The 20,421-nt window shown below is 39.3% G+C and overlaps 1 pseudogene; it reads right to left on the reverse strand.

The window, feature by feature from the left end:
- Window positions 1-983: 983 nt before the first annotated feature.
- Window positions 984-4,418, reverse strand: LOC137959502 (pyrophosphate--fructose 6-phosphate 1-phosphotransferase subunit alpha-like; annotated as a pseudogene).
- Between the last annotated feature and the right edge of the window lie 16,003 nt (window positions 4,419-20,421).

Genomic DNA, 20,421 nt, shown 5'->3' on the forward strand with positions numbered 1-20,421 from the left:
CGAGTGACTCGATCCATGGTAAGAAACCACAACAGGTTGACGGTTAGATATTTGTGGGTCTCACTTGATCTTCAAGTCTTCTAACTCAATTCAGCTTGTGCTTCTTAACTCCTTAACTCGTGTTTGCTTGGGTGAGGATTCTTCTTGGTGTCCCACGTCCTCATGGTGGGTCCAACTAGCTCGAGCACCATGGTGGGTCCCACATTGTAACACTCCCCCTCAAGCTAGGGGTGAAAAGACATCATAAATGCCCAGCTTGCTGCATATGGTAGACATAATCTTGTGACTGACTGGCTTGGTGAGAATATCTACAACTTGACTTTGTGAGGATATATGCTTTAGAGATAAGAAACCATCTTAGAACTTTTCTCGTATAAAATAGCAATCCATTTCTATATGCTTTGTCCTTTCATGGAAGACTAGATTCAATGTAATGTGTATTGCTGTTTGATTGTCACAGTATAGATCTATTGGAGCTTCTTTGTAGAATCCCAATTCAGTGAGAAGAGATCTTATCCATACTAGTTCACTAACAGTGTGTGCCATGGCCTTGTATTCTGCTTCTGCACTCGACCGTACTACTACATTTTGCTTTTTGTTTTTCAATGTAACCAAATTCCCTCCAACCATCATACAAAATCCTGAAGTACATTTTTTGTCATCTGGGGATCCGTCCCAGTCTACATCTGAGAATCCTTCGATGTTGAATTGACCATGGTTTTTATAGAGAAGCCCCCTTCCTGGAGGTCCTTTCAAATATCGTAGTATTCTTTCAAGTGCTTGCCAATGACTAAGTTGTGGCTTGTGCATGTATTGACTTACCAAACTTACTGCATACAAAATATTCGGCCTTGTTACACACAGGTAAATAAGTCGCCCCACTACTCTTTGATATTTCCCAATGTCTACATCTTCTCCAATACATCCACATAATTTTGTATTTGCTTCCATAGGAGTGTCTGCTTGTTTACATCCTGGTAAGGTTCCAAATCAGCATGGCGATTCACAAGAAGATTGGAGAAGATTACGAAGAAGAGAACGAAGAGGAGAATAATCATAGGGGAGAACGACGATGGATAACTTGGCTCTAAGGGAGACCGTAACCTATGACTCTGAGGGAGTCTGCAACCTAGGTTCGTCGCAGGAGCACCTGATCCTTAGTAACTTTTCTGCTTATTTTTCATTATCTGACGTCCCTTAAATAGGGCTAATGTTATCAATGTTCAAGAGAAAATTATAATTTTGCCCCTCCATGGCATTTAACTTGAAAATAAACTAAATAACTACTTAACTGACTCGGGTAATTGACTCAGCCATGGTGTCTCAGCTTAACTCGACTCACTATTTGGTCCATAACATCCTTACCCCTCCTGCAGAACGAGCTTGTCCTTGAGCTCGAAGCTGAAGAGGACCCGGGTTTTTGTACACATCATCCATCAACAATTTTGTGGCATTTTGTCTCAACAATTTGTATGCTTTGCCTTTCAAATCCATCGCAGCAGGATGAATAGCAAGTTTTCCAATTGAAGTAGCCTTAGGACCATGTGACCCTCTCTTTACAATCATCATAGCCATAATTGGAGCTACACCACAACGGCACTTGTTTACTGGATTCTTCAGGTTGGTAACAAGAGCAATAGATCCATTCAAACCAGCATCTAAAATGTGATAAGAAATGTGCCCAAGAACATAAGCATAGTCACAATCAAATTTTGAGGGCAATGAGCCACGAGCCTGATAGCCAAAGAAGTGACAGATTGCATTGAATTTCTTTCCCTTATAGGTGCCCTCTTTCAGTCGCTTATTCATTTCAGTCTCCACTAACTGAGCGAGAAGCTTTTCTGTCTCAATTTGAGACAACTGTGCTGAGGCATCTGATGCAGGTGAAGAAGCAGTTGTCGCTTGATGAAAGAAGGCAAAAATTCTATCAGTGCAGAAGCCCAAGGTGACAAACGCACAAAAATGTTATCAACAGAAATCCCTTCTCTATGCATGCCATGAATTTCCTGCAAGAGAGCATATACTTCAGGAAAACTCTCAATGAGTCCTTCTGGTAGAAGAACGACTCCATGATATTTATCTTGTTCCGATCGTGCTTGAACTACATCTCAGATTTGCTTTGTCAGATAAAAAAGAGTAAGCTTAGAAACTGCAACCTCCTCACCAAGGATAATCATATTTGGATGAGACGGAAGCGTGCATTCCAAAGCACCATGTGATTCTTGCCGGCCCATGAGTCAAATAAAATAGTAATACTTTTCTGCAGATAGATATGTGCTGACATTGCTAATAAGCTGGGAATTGACCCTGCAGATGGTGTCAAAACCAACATTAGTCTCAACAAACTGGTTCTTTAGATCACCGTTCAAAGTAATAGGAACTCCAACTACCTTTGTTGGACACTTGGATTCTGCAAAAGTCTCTGCAAGCCGCGCAACATCTGTATTGGATGTTACACCTCCAAGGATGACAAGACCATCCAAATTCAGAGCTTGACAAGAAACTAATGCAGCCTTGACCTGCTCAGTGGTTCTTATTTGATCTTGTGTCCATCCAAGAAAATCATAACCACCTTGATTTTTGTAGGTAGAAAGAACTTCGTCTGTGATTTCAAGCGTTTTCTGTGCAAATAAACCTTCTGTTCCACCAACAAAACAGAGCAAAGTACTCTTGGGATTGTGAAGCTAAATGCCATCATACAGGCCCCAAATGACATTATGTCCCCCTAGAGACTGTCTACCACAGAAAACAACTCCCACCCTAACAGGAGGATGTTCCGCTACTATAACAGTTGGGGGAAAAAACTGATCAACAACATCTTCACCCAATTTGCCAAAACTTCCCCAACCAACAATTTCTGCCCCTTTCCCTATGGCATCATCCACAAGATTTTGAAGTGTGTCAGCATGCTCTTGAAAACATATTGCGCCCATATCATATTTTCCTGCTAGTGGTGGGCCAAGACAAACAGATTTCACAATTTTGACTACTTGATCATTAAAGCAGAATAAATGTCTCCATGAACATAAAATCTTTCAGCACCAGCCCAGTTTTGTCCATTGGATTGTAGAGCAGCTCTAACTACAACGTGGGCAACATGAGACACATCAACATCTTCACATACAAAGAATGCATATTTTCCGCCAAGCTCAAGAGTAATAGGTATTGATGTTGTTGCAGCATTCCTCATTATCATTTTGCCCACGCCTGGTGATTCAACAAAAATGATTTTATCAACTGACGCTACTAAAGCTTCTCCTCTTTCTGCAAATCCTATTATTACATGAACCAAATTTTCGGGGGCTCCAACAGCAGCCAAAGCGGCTTGAATGATTCGAAAATAGAAACAACCAGACCAACTTGCATGTTCAGAACCCTGCTGAGAATGCCTCTAAATTTCCACGGGGCAGCAGTGGGAATTTCCTCAGGCGGTAAACGGTCATGCTTCCACTGACTAAGAGCAGCGAATGTGTGAAGAGAAATGGTGACGGCCGCCTCCCTATGTAAAAGAGGTAAAGAACTACCCCCAAATACCAGCAGAAAATGCACAACAACAGCTGCCGGAAAGAAAATATTTTGCCAGAAATTTTTCAGAAGGCGCACACCGGCAGAATGCTCACCACTGAAACCGCCGGAAAAAAAATTTTCCCATCCCCACCATCGAAATTTTGCTGCTGTTGACCGGTATCCCAAAACAGGGGTTGCCTTTCCCCAATTTTTACACACAGTGCTGAGGAATTTGAAAACTCACCTGGCATTGATGTCGGTGAGGTGAGGGGCTTTGGTACAAGCTGGTTGACAGCCGATTCCTGTGGCTCTGTCCTGTTTCCACCACCTTTGTCGCCTAGAAGAACTACCGTAGGAAGCTTGTCCCGACGGCGAATAGCAGAGGCCTCTGGCCGAGATTTGTCGTGGAGCTTCTCGGTTCGGGGATTGCCATTCTCCCCTACTTCGGTTTTCACGACGATGGGTTTCGGCACGGGAGTTCCACGTTCGGAGGAATTAGGTCGAACGAAGACCTGTGAACCCACATCGGCCTTTTCCGAAGAGGGTTGAGGCTGAACGACTTCGGAATCGGGCTTTTCAGAAGAGCTTCGAGGTCGAACGTCTTCTTCCGCAACGACGACCCTTCGCTCGTACATTTCAATTAAAATCTGTCGGATATCATCACGTAGTTCGGCAATTAACTCGGCGAGCCCAGCTGCAAAATAATCACGTAGTTCGGCAATTCTTTCTGTGTGCCCTGCTGCCCATTGATCAGAATGATCCTCGATTATGGCACGGATTTCGTCTAGGATCGAAGAACCGCTCACTATGTTCCTTCTCTGATACCAAATTCGTAAGATCCCGTATCAACACGGCAATTCACAAGAAGCTTGGATAAGATAACGAAGTAGTGAACGAAGAGGAGAAGAATTATAGGGAAGAATGGATAACCCGGCTATACGGAAGACTGTAACATACGGCTCTGAGGGATTCCACAACCTGGGTTCGTCCCTTAAATAGGGCTAATGTTATCAATATTCAAGAGAAAATAAACAATATGACTACTTAACTGACTCAGGTAATTGACTCAGCTATGGTGTCTCAGTCTGACTCGGCTCACTATTTGGTCCATAACACATTCCATCATTCATGTATCCTCTAGTAGATCAAGGGTATACTTCTTTTGGGATAGCACAATCCCATGTCTGAATTGTAATACTTCAATACCATAAAAATATTTGAGTAGTCCAAAATCCTTAGTCTTGAATTCAGCACATATTTTCTCCTTTGTTTTCTAAAAGCCCTCGGAATCGCTCCCAGTTAAAATAATGTCATCAACATATACAGCCAGAATTACCTTACCCTTCGGTGTATTTTAAATAAATACTGAGTGATCTCCAAAGCATCTGTGAAAGCTGGCCCGTATGATGGTTTGACTAAATTTATCAAACTATGCCCGAGGGGACTGCTTTAGACCATATAGAGATTTTTTTAGACAACATACGGACTCCCCCCTCAACCACATACCCAGTGGTTGTTGCATGTAAATTTTTTTCTTTAATATCACCATTAAGAAATGCATTTTTCAAATCAAGTTGAAATATTGGCCATGATAAATTGGCTACCAGAGATAATAACATACGTACCGAGTTCATTTTTGCCACAGGAGAGAAGGTTTCTTCAAAATCAATTCTATAGTATTGAGTATAACCTTTGGCAACCAGTCGAGCTTTCAATCGTGCAATTGACCTATCCGGATTATGTTTGACAGTATAAACCCACTTGCAACCAATAGGTTTTTTACCTGTGGGAAGAGGAACCAGTGACCGTGTATGATTGTCATTAAGGGCCTTCATTTCTTCATCCATTGTTGCCTTCTACCTTAGATGTTGTAGAGCCTCTTGATAGGACTGTGGAACAGATATTGAGGAAATAAAAAAAAGAAACTGACAACATAAAGGTGAGAGGCGATGATGAGACACAAAATTTGAAATGGGGTGAGAATTAGAAGGTTTAATACATGATCAAGGTTCTTTCCTTATTGCAATAGGACGAGTATCATATTGACGGCCAAAAATAACTAGTGATGAAGGACTTACCTCTATTGGATCTTGTTGGAAGACAAGCTCAAGCCCACACGACCAAGGAAGACCCACATATCTAAGATTATTATAAGATGGGCCACACGACCAAGGAAGGCCCACAAGATGTGCCCAAGCCCATATGAAGTAGGACCCACAATGAGTACCAACAGCTGGCATCCTTATTACATAAGTTGGAAGATCAAGGACTCACAAAAGTATCTTATCTTATGGTTACGTCAAAGAAGAGTTTTAGTTTGAGTTTTATTTGTCTTTTATCTATATTGAGTTATTTAAATATGTTCAGACTTATCTTTAAGTGTTAGAGTTTGGGTGTAATTGGGACAAGGGTAGTTTTATTGTAATTGGACTCTACTACCTTCCTTTATTATAAATAGAGGTTCATGTACCCTGATTACAACAAGTAATTGAAGTCAATGAAGTATTTCACTTTTCCATAAATTCAACATGGTATCAGAGCAGGTTCTATGAGTTGACTTGGTCAACTCACGGAGGTAATGTGATCCTTTTCTCTAAACCCTAAACCCTAAACCCTAAGTCTAGGTTGGTAGTTATTTTTTTAAGTCCCAATACCTGTATTTTTCTTTGTGGTTTTTACCTATATACGGAGTTTTTCATATTAAAAAATATATTGACGGAAATATATTTGAGTCTAATTTCCAAAGAAAAATAATTTGTTCCAATCGGAGTTACCTACAGAGCGATGTCAATATTTGAATGAGCCAAGGTCAGATTTCAAAAAGGTTCGAGCATCAGCAGCAATCTTCAGATTCCGAGGTATTTTTTTGCTTTCAAAAACTAGACTTTATATGGAGAAATGTATATCGAAAGAAATATCTGTAAGTCTATTCTTTTACCTATTCAACCAATTTTTTATCTGAGTTATCTACAAAGAGAAATCGATATTTGAAGCAGATAAGGTCAGATTAAAAAAGAGGTTCTAGCAACAGCAGAAAACCTTAACTTCCAAAGTTTTTTATGCTATCAAGAAAGAAACTTTATATGTAGAATTATATATCAAAAGAAATATACATAAGTCTATTTTCTTACCTATTCAACCAATCCTCGGTATGATCTTTTTATAAGGAGATATTTATCTTTGGAGAGTCAATGGTCATTCTGGAAAAACTGGAGAAACAGTATTTAGTTCGGCCAGATGATAGAGACTGAATTATATCAGATTATTTATCTTCAGAAAATTATATTTTATGAAGTTGAGTTATACTTGGATGAAAGGTATTTAATTCTACTTTCAGAAGGAAAACATTTCATGTCAATCTGATCTATATTGAAAAATATATTCAAATTGGAAGAATCAAAGGTCATGCTGGTATTCTGTTGTATTGAAAATCCGAATTTATGCCAATTGTTTGCATCATTTTGAGTTGATATATCAGGAAAATATCTCACTTCTCCCTAGTTTGAGGGCTTATTTATACATCTTTCTTATTTGGACTTATTGCTACATCTATGATATTTGGTTCCAGTTGGGATCACTGCCATTACCTCCCAGCTTGAGGGGAAAAAGTAGAAGAAATACAAGAAAGAGGTATTTTATTCCTTATGTTGTGGATAAGTTTATGTGACCAAAATATTCAAGAAAGGGGGAGCACAAAAGATAAAGCTTTTGCATCAAAGAATAAATTTTTATATCGGTTCATGGGTTTTTTTACAAAGTTTATTATTTGGTTCGTGTTATATGTGTTGGAAGATGGTCGTGTTATATATTGTTGTTGCTATTATGTCTCTTTGGGGACATTATTATTGAAGAAGAGGTGGCCTCATATGTTATGCATGCAATAACATTATTATTTTAGTTTTTTTCTATAATTTACTTTATTTTATTTCAGTTTTAGGTCATAGGGGTATTTTTGGAATATTTTATTTATAGAGGTATTTTTTAAATATTTTATTTATAGTGGTATTTTTAGAATATTTTATTGTAAACCCTAACCAGGTGAACCCTATTTAAGGGGTAAGAGTAATGAGAAAAGAAGCATTGAAGTATTAAGAATTAGGTTAAATCTAGCGTAAAGAGGCTTAGAGTTTTCCTCAACGAGCTCTAGGGTTTTCAAGTTTTCCTTTGGCTTGATCTTTCATTTTCGTTCTCCATGTCTCCCTACAATCCCTACTATCTATACGGTAATCCGTGGCAAATCCCAGATCCTCCCAAAGAATCCTTGTGTTAGATTCGGGACCGTAACAATTGGTATCAGAGCCGGACAAAATGTTAAGCACCTAGCCAATACTACCCAAAAGACCGGTCTGTTAGGAGCGGAAGACATAAGTACTGAACCCCAGGACCATAACGTCACACCCCACCTTCGCGAGCCGACGGCTTAACACTCAACGACAGGGGATGGGTCAAGATCCCATAATCCCTTACGCCCACCACGTCTGGGGCTCACGACACCCGCGCTGGAGAACTCCCCTCAGGGATTCGAATTCGCGACGTGGGAGCCCGCTCTGATACCAAATGTTAAGCACCTAGCCAATACTACCCAAAAGATTGGTCTATTAGGAGCAGAAGACATAAGTACTGCCCAGGACCATAACATTTGTTACAATCCCGGATCTGACACAAGGATTCTTTGGGAGGATATGGGATCTGCCACGGATTACCGTATGGATAGTAGGGATTGTAGGGAGACATGGAGAACGGAAATGAAAGATCAAGCCAAAGAGAAGCTTGAAAACCCTAGAGCTCGTTGAGGAGAACTCTAAGCCTCTTTACGCTAGATTTAACCTAATTCTTAATACTTTAATGCTTGTGTTTCTCATTACTCTTACCCCTTAAATAGGGTTCACACGATTAGGGTTTACAATAAAATATTCTAAAAATACCCCTATAAATAAAATATTCCAAAAATACCCCTATGACCTAAAACTGAAATAAAATAAAGTAAATTAAAGAAAACAACTAAAATAATAATGTTATTGTGTGCATAACAATACAGCCCCCTTGGAAGACGAGCTTGTCCTCAAGCTCGAAAGTAGTGTTTGTATGCCGACGTTTCTACCGGTGTCGAAGTAGCATCCGCGATAGCAAGGACCCCCCCCCCCCCCCCCCCCCCCCATCTTTTGACGCCCAAAATTGTAGATTTTTTTTTTGGCTTGGTCCAAGTTAACCTGGGTTGACTCGGTTCAGGAACCACGGTCCGGCGCACGACTCAGCTTCGTGCGCAGATGAAATTTTCCTAACTTAGGAAAATTTGAATCGGCATCATCTTCTTTCTTCAGTGGAAATTTTTCCGACAATTCGTCGAAAATAGGAATCCTGCCGATCCTGATGATAGCGACCGTCTCCTTCCTCTCTCACGGCACCGACGGAGTGGCCTAATTTTTCGGTGGCGAATCGTAGCCCGTCGGGGCTTCGCCGCCTGGATAGTTTCCGAGACAGAAGGCTCTTGGAAACATGTGAATTGTTGTTGCTTAGCCCCCCGGAACCGAGATCCCTTGAGGAAAAGTCGCCTACGGCGGCGACGAAATCTCCTGCTTTGCCGGTGGCGAAGAGAAGCCCATTGGGGCTTCACCACTGAGAGCATTGCCGAGACAGAGAACCTCTGTTTCTCAGCCCCCAAGAACAGAGACGCCTTGCGGAAATTTCGCCTACGACGCCGACGTCTCTTCCTGTTCCTCTTGTGGCCCACAGGAGGACATCGAGGTGTCCCTGCTGGAGGATTTTCCATTGCCTGCTTTGAGAGGTGTTCTGGCGTCCCTTTTTCCCGTTGCCCTTTCTCCCCCCTTGTGCTCCTCACCATGCCGGCTGCCAGATCGACGGACCCCGGTGGAAAGGTGTTGCGGTTGGGTGCCCGCAGAACTTTCTCCGACTGTGAACAACACCCCTTAGGGGCTTCTCCGCTGGCCGATTTTATTGTCGTCGCCTGTGGAATTCTGGTTTCCCATGAGAAGGGGTTTGGGGTTGCCCCCAAACCTTCCATAAGTGCTTCGGCCGGTAAACGGGACGAAAATTTTGATTTGTCCGGCCCTTGGCCTATTGCCCCGTTCGAGATAGCTTCTGCTACCTCTTGTGCGCATATGTGGTCAGAGATTTGAGGTCGTGTGACCTGTTTTGTTGAAGCAATGAGTTCCTCCCTTGCATAATATTCAATGGAAGCATCTAACCATGCTCGTATTTCTTCCAATTCCTTACCCATAGCCATCCATCTTTTTTGAGATATAGAATAACCCACTATGTTCCTGCTCTGATACCAGTTGTTACGGTCCCGGATCTAACACAAGGATTCTTTGGGAGGATTTGGGATCTGCCACGGATTACTGTATGGATAGTAGGGATAGTAGGAAGACATGGAGAACGAAAATGAAAGATCAAGCCAAAGGGAAGCTTGAAAACCCTAGAGCTCATTGAGGAGAACTCTAAGCCTCTTTACGCTAGATTTAACCTAATTCTTAATACTTCAATGCTTCTGTTTCTCATTACTCTTACACCTTAAATAGGGTTCACCTGGTTAGGGTTTACAATAAAATATTCTAAAAATACCCCTATAAATAAAATATTAAAAAAATACCCCTATAAATAAAATATTCCAAAAATACCCCTATGACCTAAAACTGAAATAAAATAAACTAAATTAAAGAAAACAACTAAAATAATAATGTTATTGCGTGCATAACATTATACCATCATTTATTTGACCCCGTAAAAAAATATCACGGTTGGGAAACCATGATGGAGCAACTTATTATTACATCTATGTTATCCCCCACTTGTAATGGCTTTTATGTCTCCTACTACTTGAGAGTCGTTGTCTTGTAGAGGGACACGGTGGTGGACACTTCAGAGTAATGCCGGTAGACACACTTCCGATAGAAGACGGAGTGTGCCCTACATCCAGCATTAGGACTGGAGTATGGAGCAATGGCTTACCGGCTAGGAGTCATTTTTACTCTCACTTATATTATGCCGCAAGGCCTCAATGAAGGATGCAACAACGTGAGGGAGAGTATTGGAAGAGGAAGGCATATTGGAAGATGTGCCATTTTATACAAAAATATCTATACATCATTTGCAGCAAGTTGGGAGTTCATGTTGTTCTCTCACCCCCAGCTTGAGGGGGAGTGTTGGAAGATAAGCTCAAGCCCACACGACCAAGGAAGGCCCACATATCTAAGATTATTATAAGATTTCCCACACGACCAAGGATGGCCCACAAGATGGGCCCGAGCCCATAAGAAGTAGGATCCATAATGATTACCATGAGTTGGCATCTTTATCACATAAGTTGGAAGATCAAGACGGAATCACAAAAGTATCTTATCTTATGGTCACGTCAAAGAAGAGTTTTAGTTTTAGTTATGTTTGTCTTTTATCTATGTTGAGTTATTTAATTATGTTAGGACTTATCTTTAAGTGTTAGATTTTGGGTGCAATTGGGACGATGAGGCAGATAACATACTTGAAGTGGTAGTGGCAGCAGTAGTTGAGGAAGAACTAGGAGAAGAACCCAACATTGTCTTCGTTTTCTGAAATAGCTCATACTCTTCATCAATAAAAAAAATTTGTGCTGCTGATTTTGTGGGTTCTTCTTCTTTTGTATCACTTATATAGGCTTGATTAGCCCGTGACTATCCATTGGCTTTATAATATATTTCTTTATAATGGCCAAATTGTCCACAGTAAGTGCATGCCCTGTAATAGCACTGATCTATAGTGTGTCCAAATCTTTTACAATTAGTACATTCTTTCCCATCTGTTCTGCCAGCACCAGTCATTTCACCTCTTCCTCTGCCTCCTTATAACCTTTACCTTGGCCTCAGCCGCGGTCAGACGATGGTCCTCTATGATCGGAATACATAGTGGATGATATGTCAGTAGCGGAGGAAGAAGTGTTTGGAATACGAAGTAGTGTTGTGCATACATCATCAAACTTGGGGACAACAAAAGCACTCAAAAGTTGACTCTTGGCAATCTAAAGGTGGGGTTTAACATTTGCAAGACAAATAGCAGTAATTAAGGCTTCCTTCTGTTTGTCTTGGATAGAAATATATGTGGTTGAAGGCTGAGATAACTTCCACTCTTGAAAAAAACCTCTAAAGCGAGCCAAGTACTCATGGATATTTTCTCCTTGTTTAGTATTCAACATTCTTTGGAGAATATCATATGGTCTATGTAGAGTATCTGGGTATTAGTACAGTTTAGCACATGTCTCCCAAATTTGTTTAGCAGTGTCAAGATGAATAACATTGTTGGAGACATGTTCTTCCATGCTATTGATTAGCCAACTGATCACCAAAGTATCATTTTTCAACCATTTGTTGTAAAAAATATCATCTTCATCAATAGGTGTTCCTTGAGTGGTGAGGCGACCAAGTAGGTCTTTTGTTATAAGGAACCTCCGAACCGATGTGGACCAATTCATAAAATTTGATACCCCACGTAAGGGAATGGTGGTGATTCTCAGTATATCACCTTTGATATTCATATTCTCTTCAGCCATGATAGGTCATTCTTCAAAAAAAAAAATTCTAATAATAACACCAAGTAGTACTTCTTTAATCAACTCGATGTATGGGGAATTTTAGCATTGATGCTTGTTGAATTTATAGAAAAAAGAAATACTTCATTGACTTCAATAACTTGTTGTAATCAGAGTACATGAACCTCTATTAGAGGAAGGTGGTAGAGTCCAATTACAATAAAACTACCTTTGTCCCAATTACACCCAAACTCTAACACTTAAAGATAAGTCCTAACATAATTAAATAAATCAATATAGATAAAAGACAAACATAACTCAAACTAAAACTCTTCTTCGATGTGACCATAAGATAAGATACTTTTGTGAGTCCTTCTTGATCTTCCAACTTATGTAATAAGGATGCCAGCTCATGGTAATCATTGTGGGTTCTACTTCTTATGGGCATGGCCCCATCTTGTGGGCCTTCCTTGGTCATGTGGCCCATCTTATAATAATCTTAGATATGTGAGCCTTTCTTGGTCGTGTGAGTTTGAGCTTATCTTCCAACACTCCTCCTCAAGCTGGGGATAGAGTACTATATGAACTCCCAGCTTGCTGCAAATGATGTATATAATATTTTTTTTATAAAATGACACATCTTCCAATATACCTTCATCTTCCAACATTCCTCCTCACGCTGTTGCGTCCTTCCATGAGGCCCTGCTAGCATAATATAAGTGATAGTAAAAATCACTCCTAGCCGGTAAGTCATTGCTTCATACTCTAGTCCTAATGCCGGATGTAGGGCACACTCCTTCTATTGATAATGTGTCTATCGGCATTGCTTTGAAGTGTCCACCATCGTGTCCCTCCAAAGGACCACGACTCTCAAGTTGTAGGAGTCATAAAAGCCATTACAGAGGGCAATAACATAAATGTAATAATAAGTTCCTCCGTCATGGTTTCCCAACTATGATATTTTTTGACAGGGCCTATCATGGTTTCCCAACCGTGATATTTTTGGTAGGGTATCCTCCGTCATGGTTTCCCAACAGTGATTTTTTTTTATAGGGCCATCTTGGTTTCCAAACTGTGATATTTTTTTATAGGGTATCCTCCGTCATGGTTTCCCAACCGTGATATTTTTTGACAGGGTAAAATAAATGATGATATGAGGCCACCTCTTCTTCAATAATAATGTCCCGAAAGAGACATAATAGCAGCAACTGTATATAACATGACCATCTTCCAACACATATAACACGAACCAAATAATAAACTTTGTAAAAGAACCTTTGAAATAATCTGATATAAATATTTCTTCTTAGATGCACAAGCTTCATCTTTTGTGCTCCCCCCTTCTTGAATATTTTTGTCACATAAACTTATTCACAACATGTAAAATAAAATACCTCTTTCTTGTACTTCTTGTACTTCACCCCCTCAAGCTGGGAGGTAATGGCAGTGATCCTAACTTGAACCAAATATCATAGATGCAGCAATAGGCCCAAATAATAGATATGTATAAATAAGCCCTCAAACCAGGGAGAAGTGAGATATTTTCCTGATATATCAATTCAAAAAGTGACACAAAACAATCAGCTTAAATTCGGATTTCAATGTAACAGAATACCAGCATGACCTTTGATTCTTCCAATGTGAATATTTCTTTAAATATAGATCAGATTAACATAAAATTTTCTCATTATGAAAGTAGAGTTAAATAAATTTCATCCAAGTATAATTTCTCATCATAAAATATAATTATTAGAAGAAAAATAATTTGATAGATTTCGGTCTCTGTCATCTGGCCGAAACTAAGTATTGTTTCTCCTTTTTTTCTAGAATGACCATCGACTCTTCCAAGAAAAATATCTCCTTATAAAAAAATCATAACGAGAGTTGGTTGAATAGGTAAGAAAATAGGTTTAGATATCTTTCTTTTGATATATAATTCTCCATATAAAGTCTTTTTCTTGATAGCGTAAAATACCTCAGAATTTAAGGCTTTCTGCTGCTGTTCGAACCTCTTTTTCAATCTGACTTTTGCTGCTTGATTGTCACAGTATAGATCTATTGGAACTTCTTTTTAGAATCCCAACTCAGTGAGAAGAGATCTTATCCATATGAGTTCACTAACAGTGTGTGTCATAGCTCTGTATTCTGCTTCTTCACTCTACTGTGCTACTACATTTTGCTTTTTGCTTTTCCATGTAACCAGATTTCCTCCAACCATCGTACAAAATCCCGAAGTAGATTTTCTGTCATCAAGGGATCCAGCCCAGTCTGCATCTGAGAATACTTTGATGTTGAAGTGACCATGATTTTTATATAGAAGCCCCCTTCCGGGAGCTCCTTTCAGATATCGTAGTATTCTTTCAAGTGCTTGCCAATGACTAAGTTGTGGCTTGTGCATGTATTGACTTGCCACACTTACTGCGTATGAAATATCCGGCCTTGTTACACAGGTAAATAAGTCGTCCCACTAGTCTTTGATATTTTCCAATATCTACATCTTCTACAGTGCCTCCACATAATTTTGTATTTGCATCCATAGGAGTGTCTACTAGTTTGCATCCCATCATTCTTGTTTCTTCTAGTAGATCAAGAGCATACTTCCATTGGGATAGGACAATCCCATGTCTGGATTGTAACACTTCAATACCCAAGAAATATTTGAGTAATCCAGAATCCTTCGTCTTGAATTCTGCACATATTTTCTCCTTTGTTTTTTGAATGCCCTCAGAATCGCTTCCAGTTAAAATAATATCATCAACATATATTGCTAGAATCACCTTACCTCTCGCTGTATCTTTAATAAGAATTGAGTGATCTGTAGAGCATCTGTGAAAGCCAGCCTGTCTGATGGCTTGACTAAATTTCTCAAACCATGCCCGAGGGGATTGCTTTAGATCATATAGAAATTTTTTAAGGCGGCATACAGACTCCCCCCTCAACCAGATACCCAGGTGGTTGTTGCATGTAAATTTATTCTTTAATATCACCAATTAAAAATGCATTTTTTACATCCAGTTGATATATTGGCCATGATGAATTGGCTGCCAGAGATAATAAGATACGTACCAAGTTCATTTTTGCCACTGGAGAGAAGGTTTCTTCATAATCAATTCCATAGCACTGAGTATAACCTTTTGCAACCAGTCGAGTCTTTAGTGGCACAATGGACCCATCCGGATTATGTTTGATAGTATAAACCATTTTCAACCAACGGATTTTTTATCAGTGGGAAGAGGAACCAATGACCATGTATGATTGTCATTAAGTGCCTTCATTTCTTCATCCATTGCTGCCTTCTACCATAGATGTTGCAGAGCCTCCTGATATGACAGTGGAACAAATATGGAGGAAATAGAAGAAAGAAACTGACAACATAAAGGTGAGAGGCGATGATAAGACACAAAATTGGAAATAGGATGAGAAGTAGAAGGTTGAGTGCATGATCGAGGTTCTTTCCGTATAGCAATAGGGCGAGTATCATATTGAGGACCAAAAATAACTGGTGATGAAGGACTTACCTCTGGTGGATCTGTTAACTTGGCAGGTGTGGTGTCGGCCACTTGCTCTGGGGTTGAATGATCTTTGTATCACGAGGCACAACCGGTCTAGGGGAACTTGATACTGAGGATAAACCAGAAGGAGCACTATCAGAATAATATGAGTCTTCAAAAAATGTTACATCCCTGGACACAAATGAATGTTGAGGAGTAGGACTATAACAAACATAACCCTTTTGTGTGCGGGAGTATCCCAAAAAAATACACTTGATAGATTTAGGATCAAGTTTGATGTGTCTAGGTAATGAGTTATGAACAAAACATTGACATCCAAAGACTTTCAACGAAAATGAAAATGGATCATCATTCGGTAATAATCTAGAGTAGGGAGATTTGTTACCAAGAACGGTAGATGGTAGACGATTAATAAGAAAGAAAGCCGTAAGGACGACATAAGGCCAATAAAAGTATGAAACTTTCATGGCATATAACAAACCTTGAGCTACCTCAAGAGTATGACAATTTTTCCGTTCGGCTACACCGTTTTGTTGAGGAGTGTAGGTGAATGATGTTTGATGGTGTAGGTGAATGATGTTTGATGGATAATGCCATTTTCTTGACAAAAAGAGTCATGGTCTATGGAAATGTATTCTTTGGCATTATCAGATCGGAGAATTTTTATTTTCTGACCAAATTGTGTGAGTACCATAGCATGAAATGACTTAAAAATGTATAGTATCTCAGAACACTCTTTAAAGACAAACAACCAAGTTGTGCGAGTGAAATCATCAATAAAAGTAATAAAATATTTTGCTTGAGAAATATTAGAGACACTCAAGGGCCCCCAAACATCAGTATGAATTAACAAAAATGGAGTATCACTTTTGACTTCTGGACGAGGAGAGTATGTACTCCTTTGATGTTTACTCAATTGACAGACCTCACAACAAAATTCTGAACTGACTTTAAGAAATGGAAACATATAATGAAGAGACTGTGCAGAAGGATGTCCCAACCGATTGTGCGATAAACGTGTCTCATTTTCAGTAGTAGAAACCATATTAATTTTTGGCACGTCCAAGTAGTAAAGCCCCCATTGTTCATGGCCTCCACCAATCACCTGCTTCGATACAAGATCCTGAAAGACACGTGAAGTAGGTGAGAAGGTAGTCAAGCAATTAAAATATTTTGTAAGCTGACCAACAGATAATAGGTTCAAAGGAAAATTAGGAACAAAAAGAATATCAATGAGCGGAAGTGATGAGGTGACAAAAGTGGAACCTTTCCCTTGTACTTTGGTTTGAGAATCATCGACTATGGTAACAAACTTGTGTGAAAGACTGAGAGATAGAGAATGTAATAAATTTTTGTTACCTGTAAGATGCTCGAAGGCTCCTGAATCAATTATCCATGATGAAGATGAAGCAGATAGCATACCTAAAGCGGTAGTGGTAGCAGTAGTTGCGGAGGAACTAGGAGAAGAACCTAGCATTGTCTTCATTTTCTAAAATAGCTCATACTCTTCGTCAGTAATACTTTTCGGTGCAGCTGTTGTTGTGGGATGTTCTTCTTTTATATCACTCATAAAGGCTAGATTAGCCCTTGTCAATTCTGACTTTTCATTTGCTTTATAGCACATTCCTTTATAATGGCCATATTTTCCACAGTAAGTGCATGCCCTATAACAACACTGATCTGTAGTGTGGCCAAAATATTTACAATGAGTACATTTGGTATCATCTGTTCTGCCAACACCAATCCTTCCACCTCTTCCTCTGCCCCCTCTATACCTCTACCTCGGCCTCGGCCATGGTCAGATGATGATCCTCTATGATCAGAATACATAGCAGATGATACATCAGTAGTGGAGGAAGAAGTGTCTCGATTACGAAGTAGTATTGCACACACATCTTCAAACTTTGGGATAGTAGAAGCACTCAAAAGTTGACTCTTGGAAATCTCAAGATGAGGTTTAACATTTGCAAGACAAATAGCAGTGATTAAGTCTTTCTTCTATTTGTCTAGGATAGAAATATCAGTGGTTGAGGGCTGAGTTAACTTCCACTCTTGAAGAAAGCCTCTAAAGCAGGCCAAATACTCATGAATATTTTCTCCTTGTTTAGTATTCAACATTTTTTGGAGAATATCATAGGGTCTATGTAGTGTATCTGGGCATGAGTATAGTTTAGCACATGTTTCCCAAATTAGTTTACCAGTATCAAGATGAATAACATTACTAGAGACATGTTCTCCCATGCTATTTATTAGCCAACCAATTACCAAAGTATCATTCTTCAGCCATTTCATATAAAAAATATCATCTTCATCAACAGGTGGTCCTCGGGTAGTGAGGTGACCAAGTAGGTCTTTCGTTATAAGAAACCTCCGAACCAATGTGGACCAACTCATAAAATTGGTGACCAAGTAGGTCTTTCGTTATAAGAAACCTTCGAACCGATGTGGACCAACTCATAAAATTTGATACCCCACGTAAGGGTATGGTGGTGATTCTCAGTATATCACCTTTGATATTCATATTTTTGTCAGCCATAATAGGCCTTTCTTCAAAAAAATTTCTAATAATAACACCAAATAGCACTTCTTCAATCAACTCGATGTATGGGAAAATTTAGCATCAATGCTAAATTATTATTCTTATTTTTTTTTCAAAAACCACTCGTAAGAGGGGTCAATAACATTCTTCTATATTAGGGAATACTTATCCCAAAAAAAAAATCCAATAATCTGATTATGGATTGGTCTTGGTAAACAGAATTTCCAAACCAATAAAACTATTTTGATAGCTCCTTCTAGATAGAGAGGCATGCATATCCATAACATAATAAGATGAAAGCATTCACATATTCATCCTTGAATCATCTTCTAAATTCAAAAACTAGTAGAACAAAAAAAATATTTGAACACTTATTTCTTTGCTTGTGTTCTTCCTTCACAAAAGAGCCTTTTTTTAGTGGTATTGATCATCACTTCTCTAGAGCATTCCTTTGACGAGGGATCCTAAATATAATGATCTGATACCATGTTGGATTTAGGATCCCTTTTCCATAATTCTGAGTAAGAGTAAGAAGAAAGAAAAAAAAGAAAAGGGAAGAAGAGCTCTCGGGTAGAGAGAAGAAAAAAAAAAAGACCAAAGAGAGGTTGTGTCAAGCAAAGGGAGAGAGAGAGAGTGAGTAACTTGAGAATGAGACGTGTAACTTGATTAATTCTGAATTACAACACCTCTATTTATAGTAGAGGAGGAGGTAGAGTTCTTATACAATTAGTCTTTAAATCCTAATTACATTCCAACTCTAACTCTCTAAGATAAGTCTCGTTAAACCAAACTACTAGAAGCATAATATGAGTAGAACTAGAACTCTTGCTTTCTTCATGTGACTATAGGGGAGAGGGCCAGCTCATAGCCTTATCCTTGTGGGTCCCTCGTGATCCTCCAGCTAACCTTGATAAGGTTGATAGCTCGTGAGATATTTGTGGCTCCCACTTGATCTTCAAGTCTTATAACTCAATTCTTTTTGTGCTTCTTGATTCCTTAACTTGTGCTTGCTTGGGTGAGGACTCTTCTTGGTGTCCCACGTCCTCTAGGATTCTTCTTGTGTCCAAAGTCTTCATGGTTGATCCCACATTGTAACAAATAATAAACGCGGAAGAAAGAAAAAGCAAGCACGAGAACAAAAAAGATTTATGCAGGTTTGCCTCAAGGTGAGACTACGTCCTGTCTTCCATCACTGTAGTAATCCACTATAAAAATGAAATAGTCTACAAGAGAAATCGTACACACTTACAAGTATTTTTCTTTAACCTTTCAGATTGCAACTTATGGTGCTCCTCGGATGATGATAAACCCCTAATAGCGGCACCCCTAAATGTAAAACAAAAATTAGCACAACTGGATTACAAGAGTGAAATCCCCAAACTACCCTTATTGAAATAACAGTCAATATATCCTGGATCTGCATACCGACTCAGCATAGGGCATTGATTAGGATCCACAACTTAAAAATCTCCCACTTGGAGACTAATCCATCATCAATATCTCCTTTGCAGTGGTAACAACTTTTCAATCCTCAAAGAGAAGTCCAACTGAAGTTGCACACAACTTCAGTTTCTCAATCATAACAGTCTTTGTCAACATATCAGACGGATTCTGACTTCCTTGAATCTTCTCAAGTGCTAAGACTCCATCCTCTAGAGCCAATTTGATGAAGTGATAATTCACTTGTATGTGCTTTGTTCTGGCATGATAAACAAGATTATTTGCTAAATATTGAATTTAGGATCCCTTTTCCTATATTTCGAGCAAGAGAAAGAAGAAATAAAAAGAAGAAAAGGGAAGAAGAGCTCTCAGGTAGAAAGAAGAAAAAATAGGAGAGAAAAAGTGGTATGCGCCAAGCAAAGAGAGGGAGAGAGATTAACTCAAGAAGGAGATATGTAACTTTATTAATTCTGAATTACAACACCTCTATTTATAGTAGAAAAAAAGATAGAGTCCTTATACAATTAGCCTTTCAATCTCCTAATTACATTCCAACTCTAACTCTCTAAGATAAGTCTATTCAAAACAATCTACTAGAAGACTAATATGAGTTGAACTAGAACTCTTTCTTCAATCACTTGAATATAAGGGAGGAGGCCAGCTCATGGCCTTATCCTTGTGGGTCCCCATGATCTTCCAACTCATCTTGATAAGGTTGCCAGCTCATGGGATATTTATGGGTCCCACTTGATCTTCAAGTCTTCTAACTCATTTCAACTTGCGCTTCTTAACTCCTTAATTCGTTCTAGCTTGGGTGAGGACTCTTCTTGGTGTCGCACGTCCTCATGGTGGGTCCCACATTGTAACACTAAATGAATAGCACTCTGACTGTCACAATACAACAC

Source organism: Aristolochia californica, unplaced genomic scaffold (genome assembly GCF_029961685.1).
Source record: "Aristolochia californica isolate CCGP_79_NKW_82.1479 unplaced genomic scaffold, dmAriCali1.0.hap1 SCAF_1, whole genome shotgun sequence".
NCBI lineage: Eukaryota > Viridiplantae > Streptophyta > Magnoliopsida > Piperales > Aristolochiaceae > Aristolochia > Aristolochia californica.